Source organism: Microcaecilia unicolor, chromosome 8, assembly GCF_901765095.1.
Source record: "Microcaecilia unicolor chromosome 8, aMicUni1.1, whole genome shotgun sequence".
Lineage (NCBI taxonomy): Eukaryota > Metazoa > Chordata > Amphibia > Gymnophiona > Siphonopidae > Microcaecilia > Microcaecilia unicolor.
In genome coordinates this window covers 108,950,402-108,970,024 of record NC_044038.1, presented here as the reverse complement: position 1 = coordinate 108,970,024, position 19,623 = coordinate 108,950,402, and the positions used below count along the sequence as shown (strand labels likewise).

The window sequence follows — 19,623 nt, the reverse complement described above, 5'->3', positions numbered from 1 at the left end:
GTCCACGAAAAGTGAATGATACATACCTGTAGCAGGTGTTCTCCGAGGACAGCAGGCTGATTGTTCTCACGACTGGGTGACGTCCGCGGCAGCCCCCACCAACCGGAAGAAGCTTCGCGGGCTCCGCCGCACGCAGGGCACGCCCACCGCGCATGCGCGGCGTCTTCCCGCCCCTGCGTGACCGTTCCCGCCAGTTGAATGACAAGCAAAAATGATGAAACGCAACTCCAAAGAGGAGGAGGGTAGTGAGAACAATCAGCCTGCTGTCTCGGAGAACACCTGCTACAGGTATGTATCATTCACTTTCTCCAGGACAAGCAGGCTGCTTGTTCTCACAACTGGGTATCCCTAGCTCTCAGGCTCACTCAAAAAACAAGAACCCAGTCAATTGATTCTCGCAACGGCGAGGGTACAACAGAAAATTGACCTACGAAGACAACTAACTGAGAGTGCAGCCTGACCAGAATAAATTCGGGTCCTGGAGGGTGGAGTTGGATTACACCCCAAACAGATTCTGCAGCACCGACTGCCCAAACCGACTGTCGCGTCGGGTATCCTGCTGGAGGCAGTAATGTGATGTGAATGTGTGGACAGATGACCCGTCACAGCTTTGCAAATCTCTTCAATAGTGGCTGACTTCAAGTGGGCCACCGACGCTGCCATGGCTCTGACACTATGAGCCGTGACATGACCTCAAGAGTCAGCCCAGCCTGGGCGTAAGTGAAGGAAATGCAATCTGCTAGCCAATTGGAGATGGTGCGTTTCCCGACAGCGAACCCTAGCCTGTTAGGGTCGAAAGAAATAAACAATTGGGCGGACTGTCTGTGGGGCTGTGTCCGCTCCAAATAGAAGGCCAATGCTCTCTTGCAGTCCAATGTGCAACTGACGTTCAGCAGGGCGGGTATGCGGTCTGGGAAAGAATGTTGGCAAGACAATTGACTGGTTAAGATGGAACTCCGACACCACCTTCGGTAGGAACTTTGGGTGGTGCGGAGCACTACTCTGTTGTGATGAAATTTTGCATATGGAGCATGAGCTACCAGGGCTTGAAGCTCACTGACCCTACGAGCTGAAGTAACTGCCACCAAGAAAATGACCTTCCAGGTCAAGTTCTTCAGATGGCAGGTATTCAGTGGCTCAAAAGGAGGTTTCATCAGCTGGTGAGGACGACGTTGAGATCCCATGACACTGTAGGAGGCTTGATAGGGGGCTTTGACAAAAGCAAGCCTCTCATGAATCGAACGACTAAAGGCTCTCCAGAGATGGCTTTACCTTCCACACGATAATGGTAAGCACTAATCGCACTAAGGTGATTCCTTACTGAGTTGGTCTTGAGGCCAAGACTCTGATAAGTGCAGAAGGTATTCAAGCAGGTTCTGTGCAGGGCAAGAACGAGGTTTAGGGCCTTGCTCTCACACCAAACGAAAACCTCCTCCACTTGAAAAAGTAACTTTTTAGTGGAATCCTTCCTAGAGGCAAGCAAGACACGGGAGACACCCTCAGACAGACCCAACGCAGTGAAGTCTACGCCCTCAACATCTAGGCCGTGAGAGCCAGGGACTGAAGGTTGGGGTGCAGCAACGCTCCGTCGTTCTGCGAAATGAGAGTAGGAAACACTCCAATCTCCACGCTCTTCGGAGGACAACTCCAGAAGAAGAGGGAACCAGATCTGACTGGGCCAAAAGGGCGCTATCAGAATCATGGTGCCGCGGTCTTGCTTGAGCTTCAGTAAGGTCTTCCCCACCAAAGGTATGGGAGGATAAGCATACAGGAGGCCGGTCCCCCAATGGAGGAGAAAGGCATCCGACGCTAGTCTGCCGTGTGCCTGTAGTCTGGAACAGAACAGAGGCAGCTTGTGGTTGGCCTGAGAGGCGAAAAGGTCCACAGGGGGTGCCCCACTCTCGGAAGATCCTGCGTACCACTCTGGAATGGAGCGACCACTCGTGCGGTTGCATGACTCTGCTCAGTCTGTCGGCCAGACTGTTGTTTACACCTGCCAGGTATGTGGCTTGGAGGAGCATGCCGAACTGGCAAGCCCAACGCCACATCCCGACGGCTTCCTGACACAGGGGGCGAGATCGGGTGCCCCCCTGCTTGTTGGTGTAATACATTGCAACCTGATTGTCTGTCTGAATTTGAACAATTTGGCAGGACAGCCGATCTCTGAAAGCCTTCAGTGCGTTCCAGATCGCTCGGAGCTCCAGGAGGTTGATCTGCAGATCTTTTTCCTGGAGGGACCACAGACCCTGGGTGTGAAGCCCATCGACATGAGCTCCCACCCCAGGCGAGATGCATCCGTCGTCAGCACTTTCATGGGCTGCGGATTTGGAATGGACGTCCCAGGGTCAAATTGGTCCGAATGGTCCACCAGAGCAGTGAAGTGCGGCAACAGGTGGAGAGGCGGATGACATCTTCTAGATTCCCGGTGGCTTGAAACCACTGGGAAGCTAGGGTCCATTGAGCAGATGTCATGTGAAGACGAGCCATGGGAGTCACATGGACTGTGGAGGCCATATGACCCAGAAGTCTCAACATCTGCCGAGCTGTGACCTGCTGAGACGCTCTGGTCTGCGAAGCCAGGGACAGGTTTGGCTCTCGCTTCGGGAAGGAAGGCCCGAGCCGTCTGGGTATTCAGCAGAGCTCCTATGAATTCCAGAGACTGTGTTGGCTGGAGATGGGACTTTGGGTAATTTATCACAAACCCAGCAGCTCCAGGAGTTGAATAGTGCACTGCATAGACCGGAGGGCTCCCGCCTCCGAGGTGTTCTTGACCAGCCAATCGTCGAGATATGGGAACACGTGCACTCCCAGCTTGCGTAGATACGCCGCTACCACCACGAGGCACTTTGTAAACACTCGTGGGGCAGAGGCGAGCCCAAAGGGCAGCACACAATACTGAAAGTCCGTGCGCCCAGGTGGAATCTGAGATACTGTCTGTGAGCTGGCAGTATCGGGTGAGTGTATGCATCCTTTAAATCCAGGGAACATAGCCAATCGTTTTTCTGAATCATTGGCAGAAGGGTGCCCAAGGAAAGCATCCTGAATTTTTCTTTGACCAGGAATTTGTTCAGGCCTCTCAGGTCTAGGATGGGACGCATCCCCCCTGTTTTCTTTTCCACAAGGAAGTACCTGGAATAGAATCCCTGCCCTTCTTGCCGGGTGGTACGGGCTCGGCCGCATTGGCGCTGAGAAGGGCAGAGTTCCTCTGCAAGTACCTGCTTGTGATGGGAGCTGAAGGATTGAGCTCCGGAGGACAATTTGGTGGCAGGGGGCCAAATTCAGGGCGTATCCGCACCGCACTATTTGGAGAACCCTGGTCGGAGGTTATGAGAGGCCACCTTTGGTGAAAAAATTTTAACCTCCCTCCGACCGCGCAGATCGTCCGGTACGGACACTTTGAGGGCGGCTATGTTCCCGTGGATCCAGTCAAAAGCCCGTCCCCGGCTTTTGCTGTGGAGGCGCAGGGGGCTGCTTAGGCGCATGCTGTTGACGAGAACGAGCGCGCTGGGGCTGTCCCTGTGCCTGACGAGGCCTTCGGGCCGGCTGGGTGTACCTACGCTTGGCAAAAGGGCACAGCCTGCCGGGCCCGGGAAAAACGTCCACCTGCTGAGGTGGATGCTTAAGGCGCCCGGTGGGAGAGCTTGTCGAGGGCGGTTTCCCGCTGATGCAGTTGGTCCACCAGCTGCTCGACCTTCTCGCCAAAAATTATCCCCCCGGCAAGGGACGTCGGCCAGTCTCTGCTGGGTGCGGTTGTCCAGGTCAGAGGCACGCAGCCATGAGAGCCTGCGCATCACTATACCTTGGGCCGCAGCAGAGATGCCATGTCACAGGTGTCATAGATACCTCTGGACAGGAACTTTCTGCACGCCTTCAGCTGCCTGACCACCTCCTGATAAGGCCTGGACTGCTCCGGCGGGAGCTTGTCAACCAGGTCTGCCAGTTGCTTCACATTGTTCCTCATGTGTGCCTGTGTAGAGCTGGTAAGATTGGATGCGGGTCACGAGCATGGAAGATTGGTAGGCCTTCCTCCCAAACGAGTCCAGAGTGCGAGACTCCCGCCCCGGGGGCGCCGAGGCGGTATCCCTCGAACTCCGTGCCCTCTTGAGAGCAGAATCCACGACCGCCGAGTCATGAGGCAATTGGGGCCGCATTAACTCTGGGTCCGAGTGAATTCTGTACTGGGACTCTGCTTTCTTGGGGATGGTGGGATTAGATAATGGTCGCATCCAGTTCCGAAGCAGTGTCTCCTTAAGGACATGTGCAACGGCACCGTGGAGGACTCTCTAGGTGGTGATGGATAGTCGAGGAACTCAAGCATCTCAGCCCTCGGCTCATCCACAGAGACCACGGGGAAGGGAATGCAAATAGACATGTCCCTGACAAAGGAGGCAAAGGAGAGGCTCTCAGGAGGCGAGAGCTTCCTCTCTGGTGAAGGCGTGGGGTCAGAGGGAAGGCCCACAGACTCCTCTGAGGAGAAATATCTGGGGTCCTCCTCTTCCCCCCACGAGGCCTCTTCCTCGGTATCGGACATAAGCTCTTGCAGCTGAGTCCTCAACCGGGCCCGGCTCGATGTCGAGGCACCGAGGCCTCGGTGTCGTCGAGCGGTGGACTCCCGCGCCGGCGGGGACGAAGCTCCCTCCATCGATGTCGACGGGGACTCCACCTGCGTGGCGGTCAAGACCGGCCCGCAAGCGGCGGCGGTGTCGAAGGCCTCGGCACCGGGCTAGAGCTTGCCGGCGCCACAGTCAACGGCGCCGAGGGCACAAGCACCCCCGGCGCCGGCACAGCCTGACGCATCAGCCCTTCCAGGATCCCCGGAAGGATGGCTCGGAGGCACTCGTCCAGGCCCGCTGTCGGGAAAGACGGGGGCCGGTAGAGGCGTCGGTGCCGGAAGCTGCTCGGGTCCAGGAGACTGCATCGAAGTGCTGGGACCCTGATGCGTCGGTACCTCCACTACCGAGGGGGACCTTTCCTCTCGACGTTGACGCTTCGGCGTCGACTCCTCTCCGGCACCAAGGGCCGGGCGCACCGATGGGGACCGATGACGGTGCTTCTTCTGATTTTTGCGGTGCCCGTCATCGGCGCCAGGTGGAAAGGAGGAGGAGGAGGTCGATCCCCCGATCTCGAGGAGCCGGGTCAGACAAGGTTCGGTCCCGAGGGCCATGAGCAGAGGGAGTGACCGGGGCCGATTGCCCACGCGGCCTCTCACCCCTACCGTCACCGGAGGACCGGCGGGCCGACGGGACCTGTACTCCTGGGGTCGATGCCATCAGTGCCGATTTCGCGGACATCGATACCGGTACCGAAGAACCGGCCGTTGATACCGATGCCGTCGAGTTCCAAAAAGACGGTCCCGAAGAACTTGCCTCGCAACCTGAGTCCGTTTCCGGAGACCAAGACACAAAGAACACGACTTGATATCGTGCTCCGGCCCGAGGCACTGGAGGCACCAAGCATGGGTGTCGGTCTGCGAGATAGGCCGGCCGCACCGACTACACTTCTTAAATCCACTCGGGACCTTCGAGGACATCGACGGAAAAATCGCGTCGGCGAAGTTAAAGTCGTCGATGGTGGCGGTAAATCACACCTCGAAAAATAAATCGACCGCGCGGCCACAAGGCCGCAACACGATGCCCCCGCTAGAAAACGAGGGAAAATTCAGCGCGTTCTCTTCTTTTTTTTTTTTTTTTAAGAAAAAAAGTTTTGAAGGCGCGCTACAACAAAAAACAGAAAATAAGCGAAGATTCGCGGACAACGCGACAGTTTTCCGGGGCTGACTAAGAGAGAGCTGCGACGCACGACTCTCTCCAGCGCGGAAAAGAAAAGACTGGCGGGAACGGTCACGCACGGGCGGGAAGACGGCCGCGCATACGCGGTGGGCGTGCCCTGCGTGCGGACCGCCCGCGAAGCTTCTTCTGGTTGGTGGGGGCTGCCGCGGACGTCACCCAGTCGTGAGAACAAGCAGCCTGCTTATCCTCGGAGAACTACCGTTACAGGTAAGAAACTATGATTTTCTGATCTGAGAAGCAGGAAGTTCCAATACCATATATGGGAAGGAGGAGTGGGGGGGGGGCTTTGGGCTGTCAGTTCCATCAAATTAGTGTTCAAGATACAGAGAGCTAAGTGAAAGATAGCAAGCTGGAACGCAAGTATCCCAAGTGTTCCAGCAGAAAAGATGAGAGACAGTATGAGAGTTACAAAATTAAGCAGGCAGGCCTAGGGGTAACTTATGAAAGTAAAAGAATAGGACACACAAAATAGGGAGAAGAAGGAAGGAGGGAGAGAATTGAGAGGAGAAAACAGCCTGCACAATTATGTAGCCTGCAATGGTGAAGGGCCATATATGTAGGTCATAGATCAGAAATGCTGTTCTTTATAAGAGAACAGACTGGGAGAGATAGGCAAACAGTTGCCCTCTGCTGGGGCAGTAGGTAAGTAAGTGACGTATAACAACATACACACAACCCAGAAAAAGTTCAAAAGAGAAAAACACAAAACAAGACCTGGATCTCACTGAACCCAAGATCAACAAATCATGAGAGATAGGGGTGAGGTCGAATAATACAATAAGAGGGTTACGAGAATAGATAGCCAGTTGCCGGTGTTGACGCCGCAGAGCGGAGCAACAGGTAAGCGCTGGCCAAGAGGTGATATATATAGAGAAGAGACGGTAGGCAAGACACAGTTATTCAACGGTACTTCATGGTAATGAGGGCCACTTTGTATAGAGAAAAGCTGGTCTTATGGAGGGCCAGACTAGAGAGATAGAGAATACCTGCTAACGGGTTGTTACATCCTAGAGGATGAGCATAAGACCAAGTCCAAGAACAGGTGTAGAACCCATAGTGTTCAGAGTAGAAGACAGTATCAGTTAAAGGACTGGGAGCAGTCAACCCACTTTTCCAGCCTGGCGAGTGCAGGTTTCCCCACTTCAAACCAGAAGGGATATAAAAAGAAATAAAGTGTAATACCGGAAGACTGGAGGGTAGCCAATGTTACTCCGATTTTTAAGAAAGGTTCCAGAGGAGATCCGGGAAATTATAGACCGGTGAGTCTGACGTCGGTGCCGGGCAAGATGGTGGAGGCTATTATTAAGAATAAAATTGCAGAGCATATACAAAAACATGGACTGATGAGACAAAGTCAGCACGGATTTAGTGAAGGGAAGTCTTGCCTCACCAATCTAATGCATTTTTTTGAGGGGGTAAGCAAACATGTGGACAATGGGGAGCCGGTTGATATTGTATATCTGGATTTTCAGAAGGCGTTTGACAAAGTGCCGCACGAAAGACTCCTGAAGAAATTGCAGAGTCATGGAATCGGAGGTAGGGTATTATTGGATTAAGAACTGGTTGAAAGATAGGAAGCGAGAGTAGGATTGCGTGGCCAGTATTCTCAGTGGAGGAGGGTAGTAGTGGGGTCCCGCAGGGGCTGTGCTGGGTCCGTTGCTTTTTAATGTATTTATAAATGACCTAGAGATGGGAATAACTAGTGAGGTAATTAAATTCGCCGATGACACAAAATTATTCAGGGTCGTCAAGTCGCAGGAGGAATGTGAACGATTACAGGAGGACCTTGCGAGACTGGGAGAATGGGCGTGCAAGTGGCAGATGAAGTTCAATGTTGACAAGTGCAAAGTGATGCATGTGGGTAAGAGGAACCCGAATTATAGCTACGTCTTGCAAGGTTCCGCGTTAGGAGTTACGGATCAAGAAGGGATCTGGGTGTCGTCGTCGATGATACGCTGAAACCTTCTGCTCAGTGTGCTGCTGCGGCTAGGAAAGCGAATAGAATGTTGGGTGTTATTAAGAAGGGTATGGAGTCCAGGTGTGCGGATGTTATAATGCCGTTGTATCGCTCCATGGTGCGACCGCACCTGGAGTATTGTGTTCAGTACTGGTCTCCGTATCTCAAAAAGATATAGTAGAATTGGAAAAGGTACAGCGAAGGGCGACGAAAATGATAGTGGGGATGGGACGACTTTCCTATGAAGAGAGGCTGAGAAGGCTAGGGCTTTTCAGCTTGGAGAAGAGACGGCTGAGGGGAGTATGATAGAAGTGTATAAAATAATGAGTGGAATGGATCGGGTGGATGTGAAGCGACTGTTCACGCTATCCAAAAATACTAGGACTAGAGGGCATGAGTTGAAGCTACAGTGTGGTAAATTTAAAACGAATCGGAGAAAATTTTTCTTCACCCAACGTGTAATTAGACTCTGGAATTCATTGCCGGAGAACGTGGGAGGGGCGGTTAGCTTGACGGAGTTTAAAAAGGGGTTAGATAGATTCCTAAAGGACAAGTCCATAGACCGCTATTAAATGGACTGGAAAAATTCCTCATTTTTAGGTATAACTTGTCTGGAATGTTTTTACGTTTGGGGAGCGTGCCAGGTGCCCTTGACCTGGATTGGCCACTGTCGGTGACAGGATGCTGGGCTAGATGGACCTTTGGTCTTTCCCAGTATGGCACTACTTATGTACTTATGTACTTATCAGTAAGACAGGGAAAGATATGAGGTGTTTGTTTAACTTGTACCAGGTACCTTTAAAATAATACACGTAGAGCAATAGGATTAGTGTTACACGGGATTAGTGTCATTATGGATTAGAAACAACGTAAGCATGGGAAGCACCAGACAACCTCTGTTGGGCAGCAAAATCATCCACATTTCCTTGAGCTGGTATGGGGGGGGGGGGGGGGTAATAGAACCACATGTATTTTGGAAAAGCTTTGTTTTATGAAGAACGAAGGTTTGGGATTATAGTTGAAAAGGTATGAATAGTATCCTATATAATAAAACTCACCCTCAACGTTCTGAGGACACTGACGTCACTGTCAGGTCCTCCGGGCACTTCCTTCCGGTTCGAAGCCTTCGTGGTGGTGAAGCCACTGAAAACACTGTGTTGGGGCCCTGCCCTGGCGTCAAACGTGATGACGTTGAAGGCGGAGCAATGACAGCAGATTGAAAGTGGTGTGCAAGCTCAGCAACAATGGCGGACGAACGCCGACGGAGTGAGTACGGAGGGGGGGGGGGGGGGGGGTCCGGAAGGAAACAGTGCTAGCGCCCGTTTTATTGCTGCAAGAAACGGGCATGTTTTACTAGTAGTAGTATAACCAGAAAAGGGTGCAGAGATCAGACGAATCTGAACATATCAGAGGTGAAAAATGGAGGATAGAGTGAGGGGGTTAAGAAAAGAAGACAGGAAAAGAAAACAGTAAGCACTGCAGGCCGACTAGAAATACACGTTAGTAGAAATGGCATGAAAATCCAGGGCGTTAAGCCAGAAAGGTTAGCATCAGACCGCCCCATGGAGCACATACCGAAGAGAAACGCATCAACAGCGGCTAGGGCTCGGTCTCCCAGCCTAGAACCTCGCTGCCAGTCATACTCTTACACACACCAGGCGAATCAAAAGGACAGGAAATAGGTAAGTTGAAGGACAGGAAAAAACCATACAATTTCAGCAGGTTAGCGCAAGAGGTGCGCAGCATTAGACTGCATGCCGAAACGTATAGCTGAAAACAAAGAATACCCTCCCCATGTAGAAGGGGGTGGAAGTTTGGTGGTGAATATATAGTAAGAGATGGTTAGAAAGGAATTGAAAATTGATATATATAACAAGTAATGCCCGTGGGCAGGAGGTTGTTAAGGTACCAACAAACAGTATGACAGACAGTATGCCAAGCACCGTGAACAAGAGCTAGAGGGAAGGTGAAATTGGAGTAACAGGTAGACCAGAGAAGGGGTTAGAAAAGGGGCGGGCTGAATACCAGTTCTGGCTTCCATGAAATGGGCACGTTTCACCAAGGTATATGCCAATCCAGAGAAAAGAAGGAAAATGCATGTATAGGGACTGTTTTAACTTTACCAGCAGAATGTAACGCAGCACACCTGTATAGCAAGGAAAACAAAACACAAGTTAAAAGCAAAAACGAAGCCACAAATCAAGCGAGAGGACAGGGAAGCACCTGCATCTGGGCGACAAATTTAAAAGGAGAGATTGAAAAGAAAGCCAGAGAGACGAGGCAATAAACTAGAAGTGAGACGCAAGGCAAAAGGAGGAAGGAACTATTTCACATCAATTTTTTTGTTTTTTTTTTAAAAATCCAACTACAGAGCCCAAGAAAATAGTTTTAGAGAGCTAGCGTGAAAGAGAGTATGGAAAGACGAAGCCCAACAGAGCAGGGAGCCAAAAAGAGAGATTGATATGGTAGGGAAAATAGAAGGAAAAGTTAGTAAAGAAAAGAACAGAAAAAGAAGAAGGGAAAAGAAAGAGAGAATTTGAGAATAGGAAAGAAGACGAATGTGGCCGCATAATCCATGCAGACATATTCAGGGTTCGAAAGTCAGCAGACGGGCCGTCACCAATGAATTGATGTACCGTAGACTGTCCATAAAGTCCCTGGTGTTGAGGGGACATATGACCAGTCATCGGTACGATTGACAAGAAGGCTTTGTCTTTAAGATACCTATGGCCATCTGACTCCTTGTCACTGAGGGGATATCTGGACTCTTACTAGCAGGGGCGTATCTGACCTGCGGCGGTAGGGGGGGCCAGGGCCAGAGTGAGGGGGCACATTATAGCCCCCCCCCCCCGCCGCCGCCGCCGCCGCCGCCGCCATTGCCGATCCCCTACCCCCAGCCGCTGCCATTGCCAACCCTCCCCCTCCGTTGCTCGCCTACCTTCGCTGGCGGGGGACCCCAACCCCCGCCGCCAGGTCCGCGTCCTCCTGCCGCTGCCGGCTGCCTTTGGTCCTTTCATTTTTCCATTGAAGCTGGCGCCGCCGCCGACGAAAAAGTTTCTTTTGAATCTGACGTCGCTGCACGTTGCACGTTGTACGTGCAGGACGTCAGACTCAGAAACAATTTCTGAGTCTGACGTCCTGCACGTACAACGTGCAGTGACGTCAGATTCAAAAGAAACTTTTTCGGCGGCGGCGGCGCCGGCGCCAGCTTCAAAGGAAAAATGAAAGGACCAAAGGCAGCCGGCAGCGGCAGGAGGACGCGGACCTCGGCTGGCGGGGGTTGGGGTCCCCCCCAGCGAAGGTAGGCGAGCAACGGAGGGGGAGGGTTGGCAGCGGTAGGGGGGCCAGGGCGAAATCTGCGGGGGCCCAGGCCCCTGAGGCCCCACGCAGATACGCCCCTGCTTACTAGTACTCATGTCTGTCATAGGGTTACCATAAAATCTTAGATTTTCTACAGGAATGAGAGAAGACAGAGGGTAAAGATATATATTTTTTTGCTTACCAATACAAGGCAATGCAATCAGAGACATCAATTGACAAAGCGACAGCACCTCTGGCAGCATCTGGTCTTCTGCCAGCCACTCCCAGATTTAGCCCTGTTTTTATACCCTCTCTCTCCATTGAATGTAATGAGGCCCATAGACTGCTATGATAAACTTGTTTTTCAGAAACTTAGTCAATCGCAAATCCCCCTCTCACCCGCCTTTCTTCTATTTTAAGTTCCTTAATTTTGCACCTGGCATGATAAACAATTTTTTCTAACTGACACGTAGCCTTACAGTTTCCATTTCATAACTCATGTTGCAATTCATCTTCCATTTTGTATCTTCAGACTACAACTGAACTTCCATTTAATTACAGTCTCCTTGGTCTAACTTTTCCATTTCCAGTCATCTAGACCTCCTTTTAGGCTTAATTACTAGGCCATGCTTTTCCAACAAGGCCTCAATTATACCAGCCATTGATTTTTAATATTACCAGTTGTTTTTAAGAGTCTAAACTCCAAGGTTTTGCCTTCCACCATTCCAGTGGAGGCCCAAGGAGGGCTCCTAGCTGTACCATATCTCTACACACCTTATACAATTTTTAGACAGCAACCATGCTTTTTATTCTCTTGGATGCAGCCTGCTTATAATCTTGTACCATTCCTTTCACATTTATGGTTCTCTTCCGTTCCATGGTTTTGAGTAGTTTCCCTAATAATCTAATCTTTTCTCAGTTGAGAATGCTACTCTTCCAATTTTCTTAGCTAGCTTTTGCTCTTGTGACGCAATGTATAAAGATTCCATAATGTAAGCAAGTTTTTACCTTTTGTTTCATCTGAATTATTACTTGATGCCTCCTAATGACAGTGCACCTACTGCTGTTCCACTCTAATTTCTCGAGAAAGCAGTCATGCTGTTCTTTCCAACTACAATACCATGCTTCCACATAATCATTTTTGCTGTTGTGCTTCATTTCAACTACAGTTCTTTGCATCAACGATCAGGTAAGTTTCACATCCTTTATGGTAGGAGCAACTTTTATGTCCTGGAGAAGCAGGCCCTTGCTAGCTCATTCTGTAGCTTTTGATGTATTTACTATACGCTTATCTCTCTCTCTCTCTCTCTCTCTCCTCTCTCCAGTCATCTGTTAAGGGTTCGGCAACCTTTCTTTAAAAGGCAGTTTCTTTGGTTCTAGGTCATTTCCTATCTACCAATTCCCATCTGGACAATTCCCACTGAACCAATTCCCACCACACCAGGGAGGACAAGTCCCACCTATAACCTCTCAAAAATATACAAAACACTAGGAAAAGTAACTTCCCTCCCTTTTCTCTTCCAGATCATTTTTTTGAGGGGGCAGTACCCCCTCACCCCCCCCCCCCCCCCACAACATTATCATTTACATGGTTTCAACCTGATTCATGTTTAATCCGGGATCTAAATGTCATAAATAAATAGATAATACTGTGACAAGGTAGTAGCCAGGGCTTGTCACAAGAGCGGGGGAAAAAGCCTACTACACATCTCAGAAGAAACTGAGAACATCATCTCAAAACACTAGAGTGGGTGCCCTTAGGAATAAGACTCCAACCAAGGAGAAGTTAGATGGGGGAAAGCTACCCATTTGGACAGCCAGGGGGAGTCCTAGGGATATGTGCTAGTTCCCATAGGGGGAGAAAACCATAACTGGAAGCTCTCACAGAAGAGGGTGGGGTGTGGCCATTCTTAGCCATCTGAAGTATGCTGACTCTGAGCTGAGCAACAGGAGAGAAAAGAGCCCCAGAAAACTCTCACACAGAGAGAAAAGGACCCCAAAGCAAGGAGCTGTGCCAGGAGACTCTGAAAAGGAAATGTAGTTTGAGCACATAGAATCAGCCGAGGCTGGTGAACTGGAGTGAAGAGGAAACTCCCTTTTTTTTTTATACTAATCCCAAAAGGCACTGAGATAAGGTCCCTAAATAATATTGCATTGTTTGGGGTAGCAGTGCATAGGGCTAGCCACAGTGTACTATTTTCTCCTATGGTAGCTGGGGTGGGCAGTGTCTATGGAACACTGCAAGGAAGGTGGCTGCCCCAGCTCTGGTGGCAGAGGTAGGAAAGCCAGAGTTGGATATTTTCTGTTACTAATTTTGTTTGCAAAGAGTGGAAAGATAGTTTGGGGACTTTAATAGTGCTAAGACATGTTTGTGCTAGATGCAGTTGGACTGTAATAAACCCTTAAGAAGCCATGTAGGAGACCTTTTAAGAGCTGAGTACTGCCCGGTGAATCGGCTCCAGAAAGCTGTGCCTGTGTTTTGTTGGAACATTATTAATGCACTGCCAGGGCAGTGAGAAGCTACAAGACTGTGCTGGTGGAAGGTAGAGCTGGGAAAGGGGGCCCACATGAGCAAATTGTGGAAGCCTCGGGTAGGATACTGCAGAGCTAGAGGTTCATGAGAAGAAGGTGTTTTGTATGGGACACTGCAGTAAAATTTATGTTGAGCACTGAGAAAAGTGACTTCATACTTGTGCCGGGGGCGATTAGGTGGAGCAGGACGATGGCCCAAGGGGCCCATCACAATACAAACTGTACTTCATGTGGGGGAAGCAATGCCCTCCACACCCCCAAACTAGGTTTCAACCTAATTCAGCCCCCCTCAAAATGACACATTACGATTTATAACAAATTACTACTCCTACCTATGAAAAGTTATTCCATTATGATGATATGTCCTCTGTGTACATCCATATGCTGCTCTAACCTTCTTGTTCCAGATGCTGTAAGAAAAATAAAACACCGGGGGGGTGGGGGGGGGGGGGGGGGGGTGAATTGTCCCTAGGTGGGAATTGTCTCGGGGGGAATTGGTGGGTGGGAACTCGCCTGATACCGTTTCTTATACAGGGCCCATTGATTAGGTGCCTTGATATATATTAATATGATAAATTTCTATCTTGACACATCTTGATGACAATATGGAGCTCCCTCAGCTCTTAACGTTCTTTGCAGATGAATAGCCTGACTTTGGATCATAAAAACATAAACATTGCCATACTGGGAAATTAAAAAAAAAAAACATTGCCATACTGGGACAGACTGAAGATCCATCAAGCCCAGTATTCTGTTTCTAGCAGTGTCCAATCCAGGTCAGAAGTACCTGGCAAGATCCCAAAAGAATAAACAGATTTTGCGCTACTTATTCCAGGAACAAGCAGTAGATTTTCCCAAGTGCATCTTAATAATGGCTTATGGACTTCTGTTAGGAAGTTGTCCCAACCTTTTTATAAACCTTACTATGCTAACTGCAATGATTTCTAGAGTTTAATTATATATCTTTAATTTATTGCTTGTGCTTAGAATTAGAGAAGTGTTTTATCTCTTCAGTGGCTTTCTTATTGTTTTTTCTCTGGAGCATGTTATCTTGACAATTACCTGCCATCAGGCTGTCTCCTGGACTCAGATGGTACAGTGGTGACTGATTCTAATTCATGTAGTTCTAACTCCTTTCTTCTTTTCTTCGGTTTCCAATTTCTAAGAGGTAGAGTAGCTCTTCTTGGTTGGAGCCTGACTTCTATCATAGAGGTCACATGTTCAAGATAGTCTATGATTCCTTTTAATGCTGGAAATAGAATGCTGAACCTAAGGGACAAAGAGGTTTCTTAAGGCGTAGGTATATCCTACCAGTTTAGAGTGTCTGCTGGTGTATTTGGTTGGGCCTGGACATAATTGGCAAGTTTATTCAGCTATGTGAGCACATTCTGGTTTCTGTGTGTCTTCTAGTATGGCTGAGTATCACTTACTTACTGTGGGAAGGTTATAGCAATTCACTGCATTTTCTGATGTTTTTAGCCTAGCCTGAGAACAGACAATTAAAAACAATTCTCTATGACATCACGAAACATAGCTCCATAAAATAATATAAATGTTGGGTATAAAGGGTGAGACTTCTTTTGAAGACATCCATACCCGCGCACCTGTTCTAAGAATTGTATTAACTAAAATATTGTTCAGTTTTAATAAAAAAAGGTTTAAAGTAAATGTTACACTTTATAGGCGAAAGGGGAAAGATGGGGGGGGGGGGGGAAGGGGAGGTTGGCTGGGAGAAAATTGAAAACCACTTGACACTGGAGTAACACAAACAGTTGTTTGTTGTATTAGTTATGTAATCAATATTATTGACTGAAAGGTGGAAATTATATCTTAACCTGCATAATATGTCAATAAACAGATTTAAACAATAAAAACAATTCTCTTCTCTCCTCTCCTTCCAGGAATTATATGAATATAGGAGCCTGACACACCTGCGCCTAAGTTATGTCAGTTCATCAGGTTAAGTTAGTGCATTTTCCTCTATCTTTATTTATTTTCTCTATATTTATTATCTCAGCATAATAAATATAAACCTACCACTTTAAATATCCCCAACTACTCCCCTCCCCCATTTCGGATAGCCTAAAACTACTCGGAGTCACAATCGATCGGCACCTAACCCTGGAAACCCAAGTAAACTGCAACCACAAAGTAAATGTTCTATTCGATGTGGAGACTTAAATGTATAAAACCTTTCTTTCCACGAGATGTTTCCGCAATCTAATACAATCAATGGTATTAAGCCACTTAGATTACTGCAATGGAATCTATGCAGGATACAAAGAACATTTAATCAAGAAACTTCAGACTGCCCAGAACACTAGTGGCGAGACTGATCTTTGGAAAATCAACATTAGAATCTGCTAATCCCCTTCATGAAAAATTACACTGGCTTCCCATTAAAGAATGCATCGCCTTTAAGGTCTGTACCCTGATTCATAGGATCATCTACGGAGAAGTTCCCAAACACTGCTAGATCTAGTGAATCTACACCCAGAAACAGTTCCAGTTTCTCCCGATCCTACCTAAATTTACATTATCCAGATGCAGTGGCCTTAAATACAAATCTACCTACGCATCCAACTTCTCCTTCATAGGCACACAAACTATGGAATGCACTACCCAGAACCTTAAAATCAACTCAGAATTATTTAAATTTCAGAAAATTATTGAAGACCACCATGTTCAAAAAGGCATACCTTCCAGACTCAACCTAATCTTAATTTTTCCTGTTTTCAGCAAAATCCATGGACCTTATTATCTTGTATTACCCTGTACTATCTTTTGTTATCTCTGTTGTTTTATATGATACCTATACGCTTAATAACCTACTATTACATTGTTCATTTATACTGTCTGTATTGTAGCCTACCCTATGGTTTATGTGTAAGCCACATTGAGCCTACAACTAGTGGGAAAATGTGGGATATAAATGTATTAAATAACTACATAAATCTTAGTGTGCATGTCTAAAGCATAGCCACCACAGGTTTTCCTGTTGTGCTGTGTCCCGTAGGTTCTACATGGAGTTACACGGGTTTCTAGTGGAGGAGTGGCCTAGTGGTTAGGGTGGTGGAATTTGGTCCTGAGGAACTGAGTTCAATTCCCACTTCAGGCACAGGAAGCTCCTTGTAACTCCGGGCAAGTCACTTAACCTTCCATTGCCCCATGTAAGCCACATGAGCCTGCCATGAGTGGGAAAGCGCAGGGTACAAATGTAACAAAATAAATAATTTCACCAACCTTTCCTATTTCCACTATGTGTACAACTAACCATGCCTGCACCTTTAGCTCCCTTATTTTCCAACTGTTAGGGAAAGGAAGGTTCATGAAACTATATCCATTTTTGACTAGAATTTCGTAGCTCCAGTTTTCTACAAACTTAATAGGTCAGAGAGTGATATTACATTGATTCACAGCTCCTTCTTTTTTCCCCACCTTTGCTGTTTCAGGTACCTAGTGGAAATGGCCTACAAACCTAATTTTCAATCCCTCTCTCAGGACCTTTTCAACTTTTGTGCATGAAATTTTCTCTGGTATTTTTAGATGATTAATATAGGGTGCCACATAGCCTTTCCTTCATAGTGTCTCTAAACTTTATACTCCTGAGCTGCTAGCATAAGTCTTAAACACCTGTGTAGATGTGCATGAACTAGCATGCATTTTTAAGTCCCACCCAATTTTGGACCGATTTGCTACATTCCGGGTGTTTCTGGACTGGTCTGGTATGAGGCCGCTTTCAGTGGTATAAAGCGGGGTATAAATGTTCTGCATAAATAAATAAATAGTAAGGAAGGAATATATAGCACATTTAAAACCAACAAGGAGACTTCGTAAAGTGTAAAAATCAGGAAATATCTACAGTGATTGTTATTAAATGATGAGCTACTATCATAAATATTCCCTGATCTTCCAGCAGCTGTGTTATCTAAATCAAAGACTTGCAGTTCAATCTAGATTCGGGTACAGGAAAAGTAAGTGACTTTCTCAAGATCAAACATTAAATGATGAGGAGGGATTGGAATCTGGATCTGTAGGTTGCAGAAATATTTTCCTCATTTCAGCAGTGTCAGCTCTGCTAATTACATTTGAAAAACAACAGGTGTCCCAGTGAATTCCCTGACCAAAACCAGATGTTCTTGTTTTTTTTTTTTTTTTTAATTCCTTCTTGGTAGTTCATTAAACTTCCTTAATATTGATAAGGTGCTTTGGTATATATTGATGTGACACATTTCTATCTTGACACTTGATTTCTTGATGACAGCATGGAGCTCCCTTTGCTCTTAACGTTCTTTGCAGCTGCAGGTGAATATCCTGACTTTGGATCATAAGAATATAAACATTGCCATACTGGGACAGACTGAAGGTCCATCAAGCCTGGTATTCTGTTTCCAGCAGTATCCGATCCAGGTCAGAAGTACCTGGCAAGATCCTAAAAGAATAAAACAGATTGTGTGCTACTTATTCCAGGAACAAGCAGTAGAGTTTCCCAAGTGCATCCTAATAATGGCTTATGGATTTCTTTTAGGAAGTTGGCCCAACCTTTTTTTTAAACCCTGCTATGCTAACTGCAATAATTTTCAGAGTTTAATTGTAGATCTTTAAGTTTATTGCTTGGTGTTAGGATTAAGAGAAATGTGTATCTCTTCCAGTGGCTTTACCATTTGAAGATAAGATTGTTGGGGGTATGACTGTAAGCCCCATTCCCAGCCCTGGCAGGTATACTTTACTTACAATGGGAAACGCTGGTGTGGAGGATCTCTGATCAATGAGTGGTGGATCTTATCTGCGCTCATTGTTACAAACAGTAAGTAAATGTCATTGGACATATCATTATGATTGACGCTATGTGACTTCAAATGTTCCTTCTAAAATAGAAATAGAAATAGTCATTGTGTCGAAGCTTCCTTACATTGTTCAGTTTGACCTCACCAACTTTTTTCAAATCCTATGCAAAATTTAACTTGTTTGCACATAATTATGGAATCTAATCCTAGTATATGGGTAGCCACAGTGATGGATCGTTTGACTTTTGTTTTTTATTGTGACAGGAAAGCTTAATGAGATATTGTATTGTTTGATATTTGTATGATATCTTTCCTGCTATAAAACAATCTGTTTTATGGGGTTCTGAAATAAAAAAACATATGATAGTGTGATTTTTGTCTTGTTTGATGTTATATTCTTTCTATTGAATCTCTGATATATCATTTCTATCAATTCTGCAGACCCCAACTCTAGTGGCTCACCTTGGAGAGTATGATACCACTAAAGAGGAAGGGACTGAACAACACATTCAAGTGGATAAGGCGTATCAGCATTTCTACTATAACCCAGCCTATATTGACAATGACATCATGCTGGTGAAACTCTCCAAGCCTGCAAGTTCAATCAATATGTTCAACCCATCAAGATAGCCAGAAGTTGCCCCACTCATGATTCAGTGTTTGGTATCTGGATGGGGAAACCTCCTGTCCTCTGGAGTAAGAGCTTAAGCTAATTGCATCAGATAATGCACAGTGTTTCAATGTTTTGTACTATTGATTGATGGTAATGTCTTTCCTTTCTACAATGGATCTATGCTGGTAGACTTCTTTTATTACATATTTGCATATATTGGGGCAAATATTCAGCTGGCAGTGGCCACCGTTCAGCATTATGCCTGGATATTCAATGCTGGGCCATGTCTGGGCATCTGGGTTTATGCAGCAGCTACTCTTATCTGGCTAAGTGCGACATTCAGCACTAACCACCTAAGCAAAATCAGATAAAGATAGGACTGTCTTAAGCAGTCCAATTTGTCCAGTTACTTAGGCTTTCATAAATTCATATACAATCTTGGTCTCCACCACCTCCACCAGGAGGCCATTCCATGCATCCACCACTCTTCCATAAAGAAATAATTCCTTAGATTACCGAGTCTATCCCCTTTCATCTTCATCCTATGCCCCCTCATTCCCAAGATTCCTTTCACTTAAGAGACTCGCCTCCTTCATTTATGCCACAGAAGTATTTAAACATATCTCCCCATGTTCAATTAAGGTG

At 47.1% G+C, this 19,623-nt stretch overlaps 1 pseudogene; it reads left to right on the top strand.

Annotated features, from left to right (window-relative positions):
- Positions 1 to 267: 267 nt before the first annotated feature.
- Positions 268 to 19,623, top strand: part of LOC115476627 — a 78,676-nt pseudogene continuing 59,320 nt past the window's right edge.